This window comes from Dasypus novemcinctus, chromosome 19, assembly GCF_030445035.2.
Source record: "Dasypus novemcinctus isolate mDasNov1 chromosome 19, mDasNov1.1.hap2, whole genome shotgun sequence".
NCBI lineage: Eukaryota > Metazoa > Chordata > Mammalia > Cingulata > Dasypodidae > Dasypus > Dasypus novemcinctus.
The window spans coordinates 32,233,416-32,253,831 of NC_080691.1; the positions used below are offsets into that span (position 1 = coordinate 32,233,416).

The 20,416-nt window shown below is 57.6% G+C and overlaps 1 protein-coding gene across 10 annotated transcripts in view; it reads right to left on the reverse strand.

Moving 5' to 3' along the window:
- CMKLR1 (chemerin chemokine-like receptor 1) overlaps positions 1-20,416 on the reverse strand; it is an 81,966-nt gene that overhangs the window by 26,722 nt on the left and 34,828 nt on the right. For 2 of the 10 annotated variants that reach the window (XM_004470169.5, XM_023592185.3), the window contains exon 1: positions 8,070-8,207. The exons of the other annotated variants lie outside the window; for them this stretch is intronic. The gene's annotated coding sequence lies outside the window, so the exon portion shown is untranslated. Of the gene's footprint in view, positions 1-8,069; positions 8,208-20,416 lie in introns of those variants that run through there. 10 annotated transcript variants of the gene reach the window in all.

Genomic DNA, 20,416 nt, shown 5'->3' on the forward strand with positions numbered 1-20,416 from the left:
CCCACCCTGACAGTCCAGCTCTGCGGCCCCAGGGGGTCTCTCCTCCAGCTTTCTCTGCCTCCAAGAGGCTTTAAGAGCTGTGACACCCCTCAGGGGGCATCTCGTTTCATAGCTGGGGAAACTGAGGCCCAGGATGGGTGAGCCTCCCTAGGCCAGAGAGAAGAGGGACTTGGTCTGCCTTGTGTATGGGGTGCCCTCAGAGCCTAGAACCGTGCCTGGCACCTCGGCCATCGTATGCCTTACATGGTCTATAACCTCACTGCGTGGGTTTGCAAATGGAGACTCAGAGAGGTAAAGCGACTGGCCCAGGCTCACACAGCCTTTGAGCACGGACTCAGGATTTGAACCAAGGACTTCCTAACCTTAAAGTCTTTGCTTAAGATTCCAGGAGCTAGTGCTACTGGACACCACTCTCTCCCTTGCAAATGTCCCTCCTCAGGCAGCATCCTAACGCCCCAGCCAGCAGCCCGCAGCTCCTGAATCTTTGCCCACGGCCCAAGTTTCCCCGCTGGTCCCATTCTCGCAATCCCCCCACCCTCCAGGGCAAAGAGAAAGGGCCTCTGGGTTCCCCCACAGATGGCTCCGGGGAGACCGCTGGGGTTACAATCCCTGACTCCCCAGGCTCCGGAGACACGAGAACCTCAAACCCACACAGCGCCAGCAGATGTTGCAGCCGCAGGCCTGGCCGCCAGCCCCGGGACGGAATTAGCTCTGTGTCGGGAGAGAATTTCCTCCCTGGTCCCACGCCCACGCGTGTGGGAGCGCAGGCTGAGTCACCGCAGCGGGTCCAGGAGCTCTGGCTGCCTTACAGGCTGCTCCCTTTTCTTTGGGGGTTGGAGGGGGCCCTGCCTGAGCGCAGGGCTCCGTGGGGGTGGATCTGAACAGCCCACTTGCTCAGAGATGCACGAAACCTCCAGCAGCTGAGGAGCGCGGAGGAGCCGGGAGATCCCCCAAATATCCACTGCCTGGCTCCCGCTCCCCCCCATCGGTGCTTGACTCTGGACTGGAAAGGCCTGTCTTTCCTCCCCGCTCGGTCCTGTCTCCCGGGTCACACCCTCCGGCTCTGTGCCTGCAGTGGCTCTGGCAGCCACTTCAGCGCCTCCTTGTCCCCAGCCTCTAGTTGGGTTTGATGGTGGAGGGGCGCCGGCAGGGGCCAGCAGGGCTGGGTGCTGATTCTCCCAGCTCCCTCCCTGCGGGGTCTCCACGGGTTGCCCGGCTCACAGGCTCCGGGGCCACTCCCTCCTCCAACCGCCCAGCCTAGGGGGCCTACGGCCTCCCTGCGGCCCGGCCTGCTGCACCCTGCCCTATGCTGTCACCCCTGTGGAATGCCTCCACGAGCCCCGCCTGTCACCCAGCCTGAGTGCCATCGCTTCCTGCTGAGACCCTGCCTGATAGACCAGACCCAGCGCCCCCCTGGTCTCCCCACACCTATCAGTGGGGCCTCCACCCTTCCCAGTCCCCAGGCATCCCACAGACCTGCCCACCTTCGCTGCCCCACCGCCCTGCGCTCCTCTCCAGGCTCTCATTTCAACCGACTTCACTTTCCACCCAGTGATCCTCCCAGAATGCAAACCACGACCTGCCAGTCCTGCCTAAGCCCCCTCAGCAGCTCCTCCTCCTCTTAGACTCGAGAAAACTCCTCACAAAGCCCTAAGGCTCAGGCAGGCTCGCCCTGCCCTTAGAGAGGAGACGGATCCCGAGGAGGGAGCAGGTTCCAGGGCCCAGGCGGAGCTGGACACGTCCTCACAGACCCAGCCCCGCGCCGTCCCGCAGGCCTCCCACGGCACCCCCAGCCACAAAAGGCCCCCGCGAGAGTGTTTAGAAGGACGGCTGTCCCTCCCCAGCCGCCAGCGAGGGCTCCAAAGCGCAGACACTGCTTATCTCCCCGGCCACAGGCTGCGTACTAATCCACCCGGCTGGTAGTCCGTGCGCCTCCCCATAAACACGGCTCCAGCCCCGGGAGGTGGCTCGTAAACAATTTTTCTCCCCTGCTTACATCCCACTGGGCTGGGAGGCCCAGCATCCATATTCAGTTAATCCCTTGAAGTCAGCCTGGAGTCCACTGGTGCAAATAATCCCCTAGCTGTGTACACAGTGTGTCCAGAGGGCGGCACGCACTGGGGTATGTACGTGGGCTGCTCAGGATGTGGTCTGAGAAGGCGCCGGCAGTGGCCAATTTCCCCCCCAAGCCAGGAGCCGACCCTGGCCTGGACTCAGCGTCCTGCTCACAGGCTGAACTTGGAGCCTGCTCTGAGTCCCCCTGAGAAGTTGTTGTCCCGAGCCCCAGCTTTCCTAAATCCAAACCAGGTACCCCGCCTCCAGCCTTGGGGCCAGGCTGCACCTGACGCAGCCCCAGAAGCTTGCTTCTCTTCTTTTTTTTTTTTTTTATTAAAATTATTTATTTTTACAAATTACATTCAAAAAATACGAGGTCCCAATCAACCCCACCGCCCCCACCCCCCACTCCCCCCACAGCAACACTCTCTCCCATCATCGTGACACATCCATTGCACCCAGTAAGTACATCTCTGAACATCACTGCACCCCGTAGTCAATGGTCCACATCATAGCCCACACTCTCCCACGTTCCATCCAGTGGGCCCTGGGGGGATCTACAATGTCCTGTATCTGGAAGGCAGCAGCCAAAAGAATTCTCCAAACCTGCCTCTAGGAAAGAAGAGAAAGAAAGCAAGCCGAGAAGCCAGGCTCGTCTGCCGTTTTGAACCCTTCTGCTTGGCTCCCTCCCTCTGCCAGATGAATGAGAACAGCTTCGCCCCTTAAACTGTCACACCAGAGCTCCAGGCCAGGTGTGGGAGGCTCAGCGGGCCATCTTGTAAGGAGCTCGGGACTCTAGAATGTCAAGGTTAAATGATAACAATAATAGTAACCACAATAGTAACTACATTTTATTGGACACCCACTATGTATGCCAGGACACCGTGACACACGTCATTTGCATCGGCTCGTCAAGTGCCCACACAAACGTGATGGGAGAGTCGCTGTTAGGATGGCCACTTTAAAGTGGAGGAAACTGAGGCCCAGTGAGGTTGTCTTGCCCAAGGTCACAAGGTGATCAAGAGGCAGAGGTGGGATTTGAACCGAGATTAAGAATCTAATGCTCTTTCTTTACGTCAATGTCCTTAGGCAAATTCCTGACCATTTGGAGCCTGTTTTCCCCGCCTGTCAGCACAGCGAGGGCAGCCACATGCGTGACTGACCCTGGGCAAGCGTCTTTGCCTCTCTGAACCATGGTTGAGTCAGCTCTGAAATGGCAACAATAAAACCTTTCTTTTGCAGTATCAGGGGCTCTGGACAAAGTGCTCTCTTGGGGTCCCTCCCAGGTCTAAGATCTCCAGGCCAGAGGTTCAAGGTTAATTTATGAGGCTCCTCCACCCCACCCCTGTGACAAAGACCCGGGTCCCTGTGTCTGCAACCAGGCGGCTTTGAACCTTTCCCCCACCTAAGCCCCAGGCACCGAGTGGAGTCTAGTGGCTGACGGCCACACCTGGGACTCGGCCAGGCCAGGTCGCAGCCCCTTCCTAGTTCAGTGGCCTTCTGCGAGCCTCAGCAAGCTCATCTGCAGAAGGCGCTAACACCATACCTCCCTGCCCAGGTGATCAGCGCTCCACGAAGCAGTGATGTAGACAGGGTGCCTGGCGCACAGTAGATGCTCAGTAAACTTTTGTCCAGAAAAACCAGACGGTGATATGCCTGCAAGAACCAGCAGCAGGGAAGCAGATTTGGCCCAAAGGATGGGGCATCCGCCTACCACATGGGAGGTCCACGGTTCAAACCCCGGGCCTCTTTGACCTGTGTGGAGCTGGCCCATGCGCAGTGCTGATGCGCGCAAGGAGTGCCCTGTCACTCAGGGGTGTCCCCGCGTAGGGGAGCCCCACGCGCCAGGAGTGCACCCCATAAGGAGAGCCGCTCAGCACGAAAGAAAGTGCCACCTGCCCAGGAGTGGCACCGCACGCACGGAGAGCTGATGCAGCAAGATGATGAAACAAAAACCGACACGGATTCTGGGTACTGCTGACAAGAATACAAGCGGACACAGAAGAACACGCAGAGAATGGACACAGAGAGCAGACAACCGGGGGGAGAGGGGGAAAGGGAGAAATAAATAAAAAATAAATCTTAAAAAAAAAAAAAGAACCAGCAGCAAAAGCCATCCCCAGCCCACAGCAGGGAGATAGCGAAGCCGAGCGCTGCTCGTGGCTTCTGAACCAAAGCCAAGGCGGCCGGGCCCAGGGGGGAGCCTGGATCGTGTCTGGAGCCCCTCTCCTGGGCCAGACAGGGCCCCGGGGCCGGATGGGAAACATCTCCACCCCCGGTGGGGCCCCGGCTCCCTGCCCACCATCCCCACATCCTCTGCGAGAGCATCTGCAAAGCATTTTTTACAATTAATTAAAGTCCCTCCGTTGGAATGAAGTTAGCGCCCCGCCTCTGACAGGGCAGGCGTTAAAGCTGAGGAGGATACGGGTCCTAGCTGTGACCTCTGGACCTCAGTTCCACCCCTGGGACACCCCACAACACCACGACCTACTGTGAGGATGAAGGGAAATGGTAAGACGCACCCAGCAAGAGGGCTGCGCTTTGCAGGGGCCCGAAAGGTGCCCATCCCGCCTTATTTCCACGTGACAAGCGAGAAAACTGAGATTCAGACAAGTCGAGTGCCTTTTCCCAAAGCTGCCCAGCCAGGGGGCAAGCGGGAAGAATCAGGAGCTCCAGCCTGGGCTCCCCGCTTCTCTTCTCCTGGTTTTCCATGGAATCATGTCATATTCAACTGAGACCTGGGTTTTAGTCCCAGCTCCACCACTTCCCAGCTGTGTGACCTTGCATAAGTCACTTCACCTCTCTGTGCTCCAGGCTCCTCTCTGCAGCCTCTACTTCAAGGCGTCAGGAGAATTAAATGGAACAAGGCGCCTCACACAGGGTGAGGGCCGTCTTGATACTGTGCGATTGATGGGAGTGGGGTGTGAGCTCCCCGCTCAAAACTGGGAAACGTTTCTGCTGCTGCCTCATCCAGGCCTGCTAGTTTAGGGTCCAAGGAGAACTTGGCAGGGCACGGGTCCTCTCTGGAACCCCTGAGAGCCAGGCCGGATGTCCGGGAACGGAACGCCGGGTGAATCAGACCCGGGGAGGCGGCTGCGCAGGGTCCCAGGGCACGTCCCAGCCCTCAGCTCGCGGACCCTGAGCACATCTGGCCCAGGGCAGCCGCCCTCCCACCCCGGCCCTGCGCCGCCGAGGGACAGTCTGTTCACTCCAGGCCACCTTGTTCCAGAGACTTCCCGCCACCCCGCCTCGAGGGGTCCTTCACGGCCCCTCACACGGGAGGAAGCGGGCTGGGCACGGGCCCCAGGAGCCGAGCGGTTTGGCATCCTTGCCGGGGAGAGAGCAGAAAACAGAGGCCCCATTAGAGGGTGAGGGAAACGGGGCCCGGCCCCCGCAGACAGGCTGACTCAACCCCTCCGGGACACTGAGAAGCTTCCAGCCCAGGGCTAACGGAAAACTGGGAAGGCCAAGGACTTCCTCCCTCTGCTTTTCTGGTCCTCCTGGCTCCCTTCCTCCATCCTTCCAAGAAATTTGAATTAAACTGCTGTTATGTGCCAGGCCCAGATCTGGGTACCAGAGATAGAGCAGTGAACAAAGTGGACATGTCACTGCCCTCAAGGGACACAAGGAGAGGCAGCTACCAGACAGACAGACTGATAAATAATGAAGAAAACAAACACCTCTGGAGCCAGACTGCTGGGTTTAAATCCTGGCCGTCACTCACCAGCTGTGTGACCTCCACCTCTCTGGGCCTCATCTGAAAAACAGGAGTGATGGCAGCTCCTCCCTCACAGGGATTCCTACGGTTAAGTGAGTTTACATTGGTAACATTTTAGAAGCATGTCTGTTCCTTGTATGTTGGAAAAACAAAATGAATCTAATGGGAGGTGTTGATATGTGCTAGGAATGAAAATAGAGAGGAAGAAGGTCTAGAGAGTGGGGGGGTCATGCTATTTTAGGTAAAGCGTCCAGGGAAGGCCTCTCTGAGAAGGTGACATTTGAGTGAGACCTGAATTGAGGGGCGGGCCCGTGTGACTATCAGAAGGAAGAGCCCTCCAGACCGAGAACAGCAAGTGCAAAGGCCCTGAGGTAGGAGCAGGCTTGGATCTGTGCATCCCTCCACCCGTTCAAACAGCTGCCACTGCGCACTTCTGGGAGCCGAGCGGTGGGAATGAAGCGGCCCAGCCCCTCCCCGCTCCGAGGGAGGCAGACTCAGGGCAGACCACGGCACCGTCAGTGCTCTGAGCTGTCTCATAAGGTCCAGACTTCCAGCAAATTAGCCAGACAGGGCCTGCACCGTAGACAGGGCAAACAGTCCCCAGTCCCTGCCCTCTCTGTTGTCCCCTGACCCTGGGGCAATGAGTCAGCTACAGTTCAGCGGAGAGCTTGCCCTGGGCTTCTGCTGAAAGATAAACCAGAGCATTCCCTTTTCCAGCTTTCAAAACAGAGCACGCACTTCTTTGTGGAAGTTAAGAATGCCCCTCGCGTCTCCTGCCTGGCCCTGTACGCCACTGAGTTTGTGGCCCTGGCTCTGTACACAGTAATAAGAATGTGCCTGGGGAAATCAGGGCAAGCTTCCTGGAGAAGGTGAGCTGAGCCTTGGAGGGTAAAAAGTATTTGAAAATGGAGCAGTGGAGGGAGAAGTTCCCTACAAAGGGAACTACATGTGCAAAAGCACAGAGGCTTAATAAACCATGTGTAGAAAGAATGTGTGGAAGGCAGGAAGGAGAGGAGTCAGGAGATGTGGCTGAGAAGGAAGGAGGGATTCAGATCATGAGACTCCCTGCCAGCCACCAACTTCATTTTGTGGGCAATAGGGAGCCATGGATGGTTGTCAGCAGAGGGAAGTCCATCTTTCTAAAATGACCCCAGCTTCTGCTCCTAGAGGCTGATGTGGAGTTATGGTGGGAGAGGAGAGCTGGAGGCGGGAGACCAGCAAGGGGCCTGGGGAGCTGGACAAGGGCCCTCCAGCAGCCCCTGCTCCATCCTCCAGGAATCAGGCGTTCCATCGGACAGCCGTGGAGTCTGGCAACCTCCCCATTTTCTTGAAGATTTTTTTCCTCAGCCCTCAGGGACATTGCTTCCAGAACTGTTTCCATGGTAACCGCCCATGCTCCAAGGAAGGTCCTGGGTGAGTGGACGGGCACGAGCCAGAGAGCCTCAGATGAGCCTCCACGATGGAAGCCAGGGCAAGCTGAGGACTCTCGCTGGCCCGTGCCAGGGACCCAGACAACCTCTCCCCACGGAGTCCCTGAGGTCATGGAGGAAACCTGGTTGCCATGGCAATGCTGACTGCCCATCCCTGGGCCTCACTGAGCTAGGATTCTCCAGCATGGGGTGAGAGGTGGCACAGGAAGGAGGCAGGGCCAAGGGGCGGTCCCACCGCCATCAGAGGTACCAGGTGGGCACACCCCAGGACAGGTGTGCAAGGCAGGTAAGTCTGGAGACCCTCAAGAGATGAGCAAGGATCAGCTGAAGGAACAGTGTCTGGGGCCTGATTTCCGGATGCCAGAAAGGTATCCCCACCCAGAAGTGGTGGCTGCTCTGCCCTTCTCCTGCGCCTTGAATTCCAGCACTCGAGCTCTATTTTTAACTCTCTTCTAGTTAACTGCAGTACAAATAGTCATGACGATGGCAATGCGCATTTATTGAGGGTTTACGATGCACCAGGAACTGCTCTAAATGCTTCATGTTCATTAACAACAGCCCTATTCAGCAGGCATTATTATTCCCATTTTACAAATGAGGAACCTGAGGCACAGAGCAGTTGAGCAACCCGCCCGAGGCCACACAGTTAGGAATGGTAGAAGCAGGATTTGAGCGTGGGCGCCCAGCCCAGAGCCTGCAGCACACTCGCCTCTCTGGAGTTCCCTCTAAGACCCTTGTGTGCTCCTGCTACCGCGGAGCAAGCAAGGCTGAGCCCAGTGTGACGCAGCATGCGGGCTCGGCAGCCTCCATCCCCTTCCTCCTCCCTGGAATAATGGTCCCAGCAAGGAATTCAAGCATAAACTCACACCGCGCACTCGTCCCCATCGCCCCCGTGGCCGCGGGAACGCTGCAGGCCTGTGCTCCCGGCCTCCCCAGGGGGCTCCTTCCGGGCAGCCTTTGATAAGCAGCCCCCGGATCCGAGGACACCCAGACAGGCCCCGCCCTCCCGTCCCCGTGGAGCGGCCCGCCCATCCCGCGCTCAGGCTGTGGGGCTCGGAAGGGGCTGACCCCACCCCCTGATCCAAGCCTGGCCAATGAGCATACCCCGTCCCTCTGGCCACCAATGACTGCTTCAGGAATTGAGCACATGACCTAAAGCAGGCCAATGGGAGCCCTCCCTGGGACTCTCGCTGCGATTCTTGGGAGAGAGATGCTCTTTTTCACAGGAGCTGTAAGGCGGCCGGGCTAGAAACCTGGGGCGGCTTGACGCCATATCTGCCGCCACCCGGGAGATTGTAACGGTGGAGGAAGCCAACCCGGAAGAAAGCAGATCTCAGAGTTAGAGACCAGCTCCTGACATCTGAACCAGCCATGCCTGGGACCTGTGCCAATTCTGGGCAAGTTTCCTTTTCTGTTTTAACCAGTTTGAGTTGGGATTCTGTCACTTGCAACCGTGAGAATCCTGACTCTGACGTCCCACAAGCTGAGGAGGGACTTCACCACGGGAGACACCCTGGGTCCCCAAAATGGTGACAGTTTGAGGGACTGGGGGCACTACAGACTTGCTCGCCTGGTCTTACAATTCCATATCAGAATGAAAAGACTCTCTTAGATGCAGTAAACCCTCTAGTAAAATCATCAACTCCAAGGGAATCTAAAGCTGGAGAAGTTTTCTTCACTTCACCAACAAGTATTTCTCACCTGCGCTGGACCCCGCCCGTGCTGGATGTTTGATGTACGAATGAATTCGAAACACTCTCCACCCCTAGAGGCCTGGGAATTGACTCACAAATCAGAGCTAACATTGACTGAGGGCAGGGATTTTTGTCCTCTCATTCACTGCTGCATGCCCAGGACCTAGAGCAGTGCATGACACATAGTAGGTGCTCCAAAAAAAGGTGTTAAATGAATGTATGGTGTGAAAGCTTATTTTGTGTGAGACACTGCTCTAAGACATGTCACTAACTCATTTAATCCCCACAGCAGTCTTGTGAGGTTTGTCCTATCATTGGCCCCATCTTACAAATGAACAGAAGCTCAGAGAGGTTAAGTAACTTTCCCAAGGTCACCCAGCTGGGAAGCAGCAGAACTAGGATTGAAAATCAGGTGTTTACATATTTCAGGTACCATGGTGGACATCTATGTGGGCTGCAGCGGCAGCAGGGAAGAGGAAGGGGCCAGTTCCAGGCTGGGCGGCGGGAGGGATATCATGGGGGGCGTTGAGCAAGGGGGATAGAGGGACTACCTGAGAAAAGGCAGGGAGGGGGGACAGAAGAAGGGCTTGTACCTTAGCCCACTGGAGTGGAGGAGGACAAGGAGCAGGAGGAGGGCAGGGATGTGGAGGTGGGGCGGTAAGAGACGGGAGGTGAGCCGCGCCGGGGGTGGACATGTTCATCTGCGGGCGGTGGGAGAGGGATGGTCTGACTTAGACGATCACAGCTCTGCCGTGTGGAGGGCGTGGGTACAGGTGACTTGGGGAGAAGGAAGGGCAGCTTGGACTGGAGTGGGTGATGGGTATGCGGAGAAGGGGCATCGGGAAGCTGACAGGACGTGGGGACAGACTGGACTGGGGAGGAAGGAGGGGGAGGTATCAAAGCCACCCCAGCTCCCAACTGGCACAGCAGGTGAGCCAGGAGCTCAGGCCGGGGCAGAGTGAGGGTTTGGGGCCACCCAAGGACACTCATTTAGCGACTGGCACGTGGGCAGGGAGGGTGTCCCGTGCAGCACCCGTCTTCCTCCCAGCTGCCTCGGCAGCCCTGACCTGCCTCAGTCCTGCGTGCTGCTGAGCCCTGCCCACGCGGGAGCCTCTTCCATGAGACCCCTCTGGGACCTGACCCCCGGGGGCTCCACACCCAGGCTTCACCCGACCCGATGGCCGGGATTGTCACAGCTGCATGTCGCTGGCCCCCTCCATCACTCCCACTCCCAGGGCCGGAGCCAGAAGCTCACCCGGGGACCCTGAGGGTGTGGGGCCAACAGCCCCTGCCACGGGCTCAGGCTGATGCAGGGCGGGGAGGCGTGTGGAGAACCAAGAGGGAGAGGGTGCTGGGGTGGGGGTGTCTCAGGGATTCAGTGTCAGCCTCCTGCCTCCACCTCCCACTCCAGCCAAGGGGAAACACACTGAAAATTGGGCTGAGAGAACAAAGGACAGGGTCCCAACTTCCCTTGGTTTGCTGTGTGATTTTGGCAAAAACCTTCCCTCTCTGGTGAGGCCTCAGATTGCACATCTCTAAAACGAACAGATTGGACTGGGAAAAAGAGAGGGAGCCTTTGAGTGGAGAAAAGGGGGAGGACAGAGAAAGAAAAGAAAGTTTCCCAGAGAGGGGCACGGGGGAACCATGGGGTCGCAGAGGTATGAGAGAAGAGGGCCGCCGCCCGGGATGGCGTGGGGACCGGGTGGGTATGTGAGGTGTGGTTTGAGGGGGCACAAAGGCAAGCTTTTTAAAAGATGCTCCTGCTTCTGTAATGGCGAGTCCTTTATTTAAACAGGTGCTTTGGAAACGCTTATCTACCTTGCCCATCAAACGCAGGTTCTCCCAGAGGCCAGGGGGTGGAGGGACCAAATGCCCAGCTCAGCACCAGCGTCTGGGTTCGAATTCCAGCTGGCCGTGGGACGGGGGGAGAACCATTTACCCTCCCTGCGCCTCAGTCGGCCCAGCTGTAAAAAGGAGGAAGCAGTAGCCCCTCTTCCGCAGAGCCATCCTGGGCCTAAGGAACTTGAGCTACGTCAAGTGCTGAAGGGAGCGCCTGGCCCTGCCGTCCCATTACGGACGAAGGCAAGGCTCTGCCGAGAGAGGCTGGGCGAGCCTGTGTGTCTAAATAAGTGGTGCACGGACACGATAAACTGTGAAGATGGCACAGCCACGACTGAAATTTGGAAAATCAATGAGCTGGTCTGTACCATCCATTTTTTTCTTTTCTTTTCTTTTCTTACGTTTTTATTTATTTATTGGAGGTGCCGGGGCCAGGGATGGAACCCAGGACCTCATACATGGGAAGCAGAGGCTCAGCCATGGAGCTACACCCGCTCCCCTGTGCCACCCACTTACAACAGGGGGAAACCGAGACCCAGAGAGAAAAAAAAAAGTGGCTTTTGGGCTGAGGTCATGCAGCAAAATGATGGCAGGGCCAGGACTCAGGTGGCAAAGCCATTTCCACTACTTCAGATACAGTCGGGGGTCAAGGGGAGTGTGTTGTGTGAGTGTGTGTGTGTGAGTGTGTGGGAGTGGGTGTGGGTGTGTGTGTGAATGTGGGTGGGTGTGGATGTGGGTTGTGTGAGTGTGTGTATGTGTGTGCGCGCGTGTGGGTGGGTATATGTGTGTGTGTGTGTGTGTGTGAGTGGGTGTGGGTGGGTGTGGATGTGGGTTGTGTGTGTGTGTATGTGTGTGCGCGTGTGTGCGTGCGTGTGGGTGGGTATATGTGTGTGTGAGTGTGTGTGAGTGGCGTTGATGGTAAAAAGTGCCAGAGGGGGGTGTTCAAAGGGAGAGGCGGCGCAGACAGGGAGGCGGGTGGAGATGAGCCGGGCGGGAGGAAGGGAGGGCCGCGGGTGAGCGCCAGACCTCCGTCCCCGTGGCCAGCCCGGGACGGTCCAGCCGGGGAGGTCGGCGGCCTGGGGCCACTGGCCCGCGGCAGGGCTCAGGAAAGCCCCGTGGGCAGGCAGGGGCCGCAGCGGGAACCTCGGACCAGGCCCTGCGCAATCTCGTGCTCTAGGAGCCTTCCCACCCGCGTCCCAGCCGGCCCCCCTCCTCCCCCGGCCCCTCACAGGGCCCCACCGAGCAGGGGCGGCTATTATCCTAGTTAACAGATGTGGAAACTGAGGCTCCGAAAGGTTAAGGTGCCAGATCAGAATCACCAGCCAGTCCCTGGTACAGCAGGATTTGAACCTGGGTCTTGAGCCAACCCCAGCCGCACTTCCGGGCTGTGTCGAAGGCTCCTGTCTCCTTCGCACGCCTCGTTCAGGATCTCGGACAGGCCGCAGGCAGTTTTTGCTGCCCCGCTGTGGAAAGCATTAGAGCAGCACTCCTGGCCCCTCAAACTTCCCTGCGTCCCAGCAGCACAGCGTCTCCGTGCGCGCTCAGGAGCCCCGGCCCACTGCCTCTCACGGGGTCCTGCTCTCCAGTGCAGCCCTGCGAGGCCAGGAGTGGCACCATTAACCCCCACTTATTGAGTGCCAACTGCATACGCAGTGCCTTTCTGTGGGACAGACCCGCAGGGTGGGTATTTTCATTCCCATTCTTCAGAGGTGGAAACCGAGGCGCAAAGAAGCAAGGTGGGACCTGAGTCCATGTCCCCAGGCACCCCTGGATGCTCTGGGCCTTGCCCCATCGGGGTCTCACTGTGCCCAGAGTCCTGGTGTTTCTGCACCTGCTGCCCCACTGTGTGCACAGGGACGGCCGGTGACAGATTATCAAGCCCACCCCCAAAGAGCGTGCCCTGACCCCAGGCTCACCCACCTCTGGAGAGTGCAGTCTCCACATGCCAGCTTCGGGGTCGGAGGGGCAGGGGTGGGGCTCTGTGGACTCCTGTGCAGCCCGTTGGAACCCTGCCCCACCCGGCCGTCCCCCTGCCCAGGCTGCCAGTCCCAGGGCGCGGGGCTGTGGGACAGGCGGGCAAGGCCCGTCCCCACGGGAGCCTCTGGCTCCCACCCAGGCAGCTGATGAATAGGGAGGCACTGCTGCCAGCAAGCGGGACGGCGGAGTCCCGGGTCCCACCCAGTTCCCAGGCACCGGGGGAGGGGGCACAGGCTGCCCTCCCGCTCGGCCCTGTCACCAGCTGCCACCTCGTCCCAGAGGGGTCCTGCGGGGAGAAGTGCCTCCCACCCCACCCCGCCCCCTGTGGGAAAATAAAAGCCTGTGGAAGCCGGGAGGCCATCCCAGAATGGAGCTCTCTGGGATCGAGGGGCCTACCACCTTCACGAGGCAGAAACAAGGAACGCGGCTGGGCACAAAGGCCCAGGAGCCTTTGTGGGCTCCAGCCGGCCCGCCGTGCTGTGTGACCGGAGACCCGGGATCACGGCGTCCTCATCTGCAGAGGGGGCGGACGGAGGGTTACAGGAGGCCACGTCTGCGGGGGCCTGGGGCCGCCGAGCGCCCCGGACCGCCCAGGACTGAGGCATTGGCTAAAAGGCCTGGGAAGTCTGGGATGGGCTGGCTGCCATCCTACGACGCGCCCTTGGCCCCTGTGCTTACACAGAGCTGCTTCTGGAGCTAGCGAGCACCCAGTGTGAATTCTGGCCCTGCCACCGTAAGCTTCGTTTGTTGCTTCAACCACCTCGACAAATCTCGGCAGAACACTGCTGTGCACCAGGTGCTGTCCTGGGCGTGGGGCAGCCACAGAGAGCCGAGGGGACAAGACTCTTTCCCCATGGAGCCCACTTTGTCGTAGGAGACAGACATAAGACATCACCACGCATACCACGTGAAGGGGTGACCCTCAGCAAGTGGCTCTGCCTTTCTGAGTCTTGGAATGAGGAGCCTGTCCCGGGACCCTCCCTCCCAGGGTCATCACCACTCATCGCTTGGATAATCATTCTCCCCTTTTCCAGTCGACCCTTCCATTCAGCCCATAAACAGATTCAGATCTCCCCCAACTCTCAAAGAAAAAAGAAAGAAAGAAACTCTCCCTCGGTCCTGCCATTTTCCAAAGCAAGTAGCCTTTCTCTCCTCTCCCATCCCCCTGGCAGTACTTCTAGAAAGACTCGTCAAGTCATTAGAAAGCACTTCCTTTTTTATTAAACTGAACTCGAGCAACCTGTGGCGTTCACCTCAGGCCCGGTTCAGCTCTCTGGAGCCAGCCACCTCCTTCCTCTGGCAGTGGCCACTTCCTCTCTAACATTGGCTGAACTTCCTCTGGATCATTCTTAACCCCTTGCCAGCCAGCCCCCACCAGACTGACGGAGCTGCTGTCCATGACAGAGGGATGGATGCGATAGGATGTTTGCGCTTGCCTTTTTTGTCCATTTGTCTGTTTAGATACCGCCTCGGTCCAGAAGGGGGAAAGCAAATCTCATAAGAGGCTCGCTAATATAGGGGAATATAGATTAAAAGTGAGAGTGAAGGAAGGAAGGGAATCGTGGGTGGGTAGAGAAAACGGAGCCAGGACTGAGGAGAAAAAGGGCAGACGATGAGTAACATCCTAAACGCTGATTCTGGGTGGGCCCCACGTTGGACTCCCAGCCTCCTGGTTTGGAAAAGGAGAATGAGTTAGGAGTCCCGTGCCCTGAGCTAAACGCAAACCCCGCCGGGGCGATTCCACGGCTTCCTGGTGCGGGGAGCCCGCAGGACTCTCTCCACGGGTCCGGGTGGAGAGGGCTCGGCCTGGCCTGGCAGTCTTCACCCTCAGCGGTGCCCTGGCGATGGACACAGCCCTGCTCCCGGGGGCCCCAAGGGCGGCGTCCAGAAGCGCTGGCAGAGCCACCCAGGCCCTCCTCGGGAGCTGGCGGCACAGCCCAAGCGCAGCTCAGTGAAAGCAGTGCTTCCCGGTGGCGCCGGGGCGGGGCGGCTGTTCGTTTCAGGCTAGACATCCATGTCTGGCTTAACCTGAAGAAAGTTCGAGGTGTTTGGGCGAGGGCCTGGGCCATGTGCCTTCAAGTGCTTTGCCCTGAGGCCCTGCCTCTGCACCGTGGGCTGACAGCATCAGCAGCCGGGAGGCCGCCGCTCTCCGGGGAAATGCTAGGCCGCGGCGGTCCTCGGCATCAGCGGGACGGCCTGGGGAGCTGCACGCTCCACGCTCGCGCGGCTGGGCACGTGGTCCCTGGAAGCAGAGGTCCTGCGAAGGGCACTTGTGACCCAAACGTAGAGCGACCCTCCAACCCCAGCCACACCCGTCGTCTCAACATACCCAGCAGTGCCCCTTTCCCTCCGAACAGTGCCCCACGTGGCGAACCAAGGACACGGTTTCCCTACTCGCAGACCACCCCCTCCTCGGCCCAGAGCGAGAGGCCAGTGACACAGAAGCTCCCGCAGTGACCTTGGCCCCCACCGCCCCGGCTAAGCCCTTGTCCTGAGCCGTTAGAGTCCCGTCAAGGCCCTGGGAGGCAGCCGCGACCACGACCCTCATTTGACAGACGAGGAAGGGAGGCTCCGAGAGGCGGCAGCACCACTTAAGACGGTAACCAAGAAGTGGGCATAGCTCAAGTCCTGGGTTCAATCCCCGGTACCTCCTAAAAAAAAAAGAAGATAACCACGGGCCTGGCCCCTGTGCCATGTCCTCTCCAGGCCTTAGAATACACGGATTCTGCGACTCTCACAATCTCCATTTACTGCTGTAGAGACGGAGGCTTAGCACCCAGAAAAAGATGACCTGCCGAGGCCGCTAGGGTGTCAGCCTGGGGCAGGGCATGGAGCCACAGACGCACAGACTGCAGTCAGCTCTGCTGAACGCAGGCTCTTCCGCTCATGAGCTGTGGGCCCGTGGATGGGAGACGAAGAGTGGGGGTGACGGGGGCCTCGCAGCCTCCGTTTTATTTATTTACACCTGTGATTAAGATGGAGCTTCCCAGCCCGGGGTCCTTGAACCTGGTCATGGTAAGAGCGGCCCTTTTTAAAGTAGTTCCAGAATTCCCCAAGACCAGAGGGCTCTGGGCGAGGTGACAGCCCACTGAAATGTCAGGGGCCTTTGCTTTGGCCAGAAAGCATGTGTCAGTGGCAACTGGATTCCACGTGTTGATAGAACACTTAGCGTGCAGTTCCTGGGTGGGGGCTGCGTGGGGGAAGGTCCCAGCAGAGGAGACTGGCAAAAAGCCCCATCGCGTTGTTTTCTCGACTGAATGTAGGTTTCCATTCTCGGTCTTCTCCATTCCAGAGTCTTTCTGTCCATTGGCTATGAGCATCAAGGAAAGCCCAGGAGATCCCATCATTTTCTCCTGTGAATAGCTCGGCAAGGGTCCAAAGTGCCCTCTTGGAATGAGGCAGCAGGCTCACTGTAAGACACCGGCTCGACTACCCATGGCCACTGGCGCCACTGGGGACACATTCTGGCCACCAGGATGACGTGGGCAGGGACAGGGGCGGGGCTCTGTGGACTCCTGTTCAGTCCATTGGAACCCTGCACCACCTCCACAGGGCAGGCCCTGCACAAAACTCCAAACAGCACCCTCTCAGGCTGGGGCCAAAGCGGCCCACAAGGAGCCTTCCTCGTGTGATGGAAAGATGGAGGCTGGGGAAGTGCAGCTTAAAATCCCAAAGTGCACGTGGGAAGGTCAGGGAGATGTTGGGTCATAACAACACTTGACACTACTAGCCTAGAGGATGACCCTTTACAACTCTAATTTGGCTTCTCTTTTATCTAAAGTTTTCTCTAGGTGTCACAATTCCATGGTTCAGAAATACCTACGACTATGTAATGGTTAGAACAAAAATCTCTCCCTACAAACTAACTGCCGTCCACCCACCAAGTTCTACTGTAACCTTCCAGAATTTCTTTAGGCAAATACAAATGCACATTCTATGTCTCTCCTTTTTGCATAAAAGATAGTATGCTACACACACAGCTGTGCGACTTGCCTTTCCGACCTAACAGGTATCTTGCAGCTGATTTCATTTTAGTGTATAAAGAACATCCCATCCTCTTGACAGCATAGCACCCATGGCTGGAGCTGCCAGGGTTTATTCCACCAGTCCCTGTGGACGGGCGCCTCGCTTGTTCCCAGTCTCTTACTGTTACGATGTTACAATTACTCTCGTACGGGGGTCACCTCCCACACATTCTCAACAGGGTTTGGGTCTGTTGAGCCCTAGTCTTCTACGGTGAGCAGACGGGATTTAAGCTCTCCCTCTGCACCAGTGATGCCCAGAGTCACTCAGTCTGTCCCCAAAACGCTGGGCGTGGCTGTGGTCCCGAGCCAGGAATCTGGGTCCTTCTCAGTCTCCACATTTATCAAATGGAAAGCATCGATGACAGGGCTGTCACGGGGCTCAGGAAAGACGTCTGAGGGTACCTGCAACCATCTACAACGGAAGGAGGCCTCATCAACCACAAAGCAGGGGCCCTGGAGGCCGGTCAGGCTGGAGGGGGGCTCCCCGCCACCCCCAGCGCCCACAGGCCGTGTTGGGGAAAGGGGGGGCAGAATCTACAGAGAGCGGGCACTGACGGGCCGGCCGGCCGGTCTCCTCTATTGTCCCAGAGCCCATTCCCAGGCAAGGAGCTGTGTCCTGGAGATGGCTCAGTGGCCCCGGCTAGCACCAAGCAGCCCACAGCTTGAGGTCGTTTTCTGCTTTTATTCTGTTTTAAAATAAAACAGTGATCGCATTCCCAGGGTGGGGAGAAAGCCCTCCCCTCCATGAACGGGCCCCAGCCTTCCCGCTCCCTCTGGAAAGGAACCAAAGTAATTTTCCACCCGGTGCTCATGCCGACTACATCCTGGCGGGATGCAGCGTGCCCGGCCCACTCCCAGCCGGGAGTCCTCTCCCTCTCCAGCTTTCACATTTTCCCAGTTCACCTCCTGGAGGGTGCCAAGCGGTGGACAGAGGAGCCTTTGTCTCCAGCCTCCTTGCCTCCTCGTCCTCTTGCCCATGACCCTGGCCCACGAGGTCTCAGCTGCTGCAGGTTTCCAGGCCCCTGCATGTAGCCTGTGAAAACCTCACTGGGCCACGGGCACCATCACAGTCAACGCCCAGGGTGCTTCCCACCCCTCATGCTGCCCCTGCCTGCCAGCAGGCCTGAAGCTCAGAGGGGTCAAGTAACTTGCCCAAGGTCACACAGCTAAAAATTGAACCGAAGGATCCAGGACTTGAACCCAAAGCCACACTTAACATGTGATGGTTAAAGGTACAGGTTCTGGAGCCTGGGTTCAAGCCCCTACCTCTTTGTTACTGAAATTCTGTGCTTCAGTTTCCTCACCCATAAAATGGGGTAGTGATTGTTTGTGCCTCCTAGACTTGGTCGATTAGGATTAAATAACAGAAGGCATATAAAGCATGTAGGAGAAGCGGACGTGGCTCAAGCGATTGGGCTCCCACCTACCACATGGGAGGCCCCAGGGTTGGTTCCTGTTGCCTCCTACAGAGAACAAGCAAGACAGCGCATGGCATGATGGGGTAATGCGGTGAGCTGACACAACAAGGTGACACAACAAGGAGACACAGAAGAAGCAGAATGAGAGACGTAACGACACAGGGCGCAGAGGTGACTCAGGCAATTGAGCGCCTCTCTCCCACATGGGACGTCCCAGGTTCAGTTCCCAGTGCCTCCTAAAGAGAAGACGAGCCGACATAAGAGAGCACACAATGGACACAGAATGCAGACAGCAAGTGCAAACAACAAGGAGGAGATAAATAAAATACCATATTTTAAAATTTTTTAAAAAAGCATCTAGAATAACACCTGGTTCTCAGTCAGTTATCTATTATTACTATTATTATGATTATTACCATTATATCACATTGCTCCAGGCATGACGGTTTTTAAAAAAATTGAAGTTGTAGAGTAGTAAGAAAGGGTGATGATAAATCTCTTCATAGCTTCTTTCACACTTAAGTGTAAATATCTGATTACTTATTTCTCATTCACACATTCGATAAACCTTACTGAGGACATAGATACCAGGCTGGAGCTAGAGATGCACAAGTGAAAATTACAGTTCTCACTCTCAAGAAACCCAAGGTCAGGTAAGAGAGACAGTGAGTAATTTGTAGCACAGCAAACCCAGGTGCAGGGCAAACACATGGGCATATTACCCACCGTATTTGGAATTCATAAACAATATCAAACTGCCACACCAACTCCAGCTGCCAAGTCAGGGAAGGCTGTCTGGGAGAAGCGAAACTCAAAGGCGAGCAGGAGTTGGCCAGGCCAGCGCCCCAGGCAGAGCAGGAGCAGAGGCCGTGGCTCGCGGCTCTGGGTTCACGTAGCGCAGCTGGAGGGGAGTGACGGGAGCTGAGTGGGGACTCAGAGCTGTGGTGGTAGCACAGACACTGCGTGGAACAGAGGAGTTTTAACAAGAGCAAAGACCCCCGTGTCCTGAACTCACGAAGGGACAGTTCCAATAGGGGAAGAGGCCCTGTGCCGCTCTCCCCAGGCCCAGGTGACCACCCATAAGGTGTGCGGCTCCTCCGGGGGCCCACCACGAGGCCCGACCGGCTCCAGGCATCCGGACCCCAGAACTAAACATCCCAGGCCTTGGGCCTCCACCATCCCCTGCCCTTCCCAGCTGAGAAACAGCCAGAAGGGCCATCCGCCTCCAGGGGCCCTCACGCAGGCCTGGTCACCCAGGACAGAGCCCTCGCCCTCCTTTCTCTTCCTCCTTCCTCGGGCTCTCTTCCCCTCCTGAAGCTTCTCCTCCCTTAGCGCTTGCTTCACTCCCACCTTCCTCTTCCCAGGCCCCATCCTCCAAGGAAATGACCCAGCAGCTGAGGATAAGCCTACCGCCTCCTAGGCCACAGCCCCAGCCCCACAGGCTCCGCCTACCATCCTGCTCCCTGGGCCAGCCCAGCCCTGGGTGACAGGCGCCCTCCCTGCTGGAAACCATTCATTCATTCATTCATCATTCATTCATTCATCGTTCTATAACAGGAATAGATACGGGGCCTCTGAGGCTCAAAAGTCAATACTCAAAGCAACACGGTCCAGCAGCTAAAAGCACTTGTAAATAAGTCACATTTTTGCCACCACCTCTCAAAGAACAAGAGTGTGGCAGTGGAGGCTGGGGGTGCCCAGCCCAGGTCCCCTTTACCTGCAGGGGGTCCCGCCCCCCAGCTGCTGAGAATGTTAGCTGCTGATAGCTCACAGCTGCCCCCTGCTCTGAGCACTGCCCTCAGCCAAAGAGGAGCTGCCTCTCCCTGACTGATGTGGGGGTACAACTCACACTCCCGAGCGCCCCGTGGGGTCAGGGGCAAGCTAGTCCCCAGCTGAGCCCCCATCCTTGCTTAGCTCCCTCCCCCTCTCCCAAGAGCAGGGCTGGGCCAGGGAGAGGCGAGGGAAGCCCTTGCCACGGGTGCAATGCAGAAGGGGTGCCAAAAAAACTTAGCAGTCAAATTGAAGAATATTTGTATGCAATACTTTAAGAATCAAAGTTAATGCAAAAATACAGGAAGAACTGAATATCAAAATTTTAAATAAAGACAGGATCCCAACCCTGCCCTGGCGCGACCTGCCTCCCACCCCTCACCCCGAGCCTGCCTCTGCCTGAGAACGCACCCCCAACCCGTCACACTCCCCGGGACATCCCTGGCTCAGGCTGCGCTTCCAGGGAACCCAGCCGAGGGCAGGTGTCCCG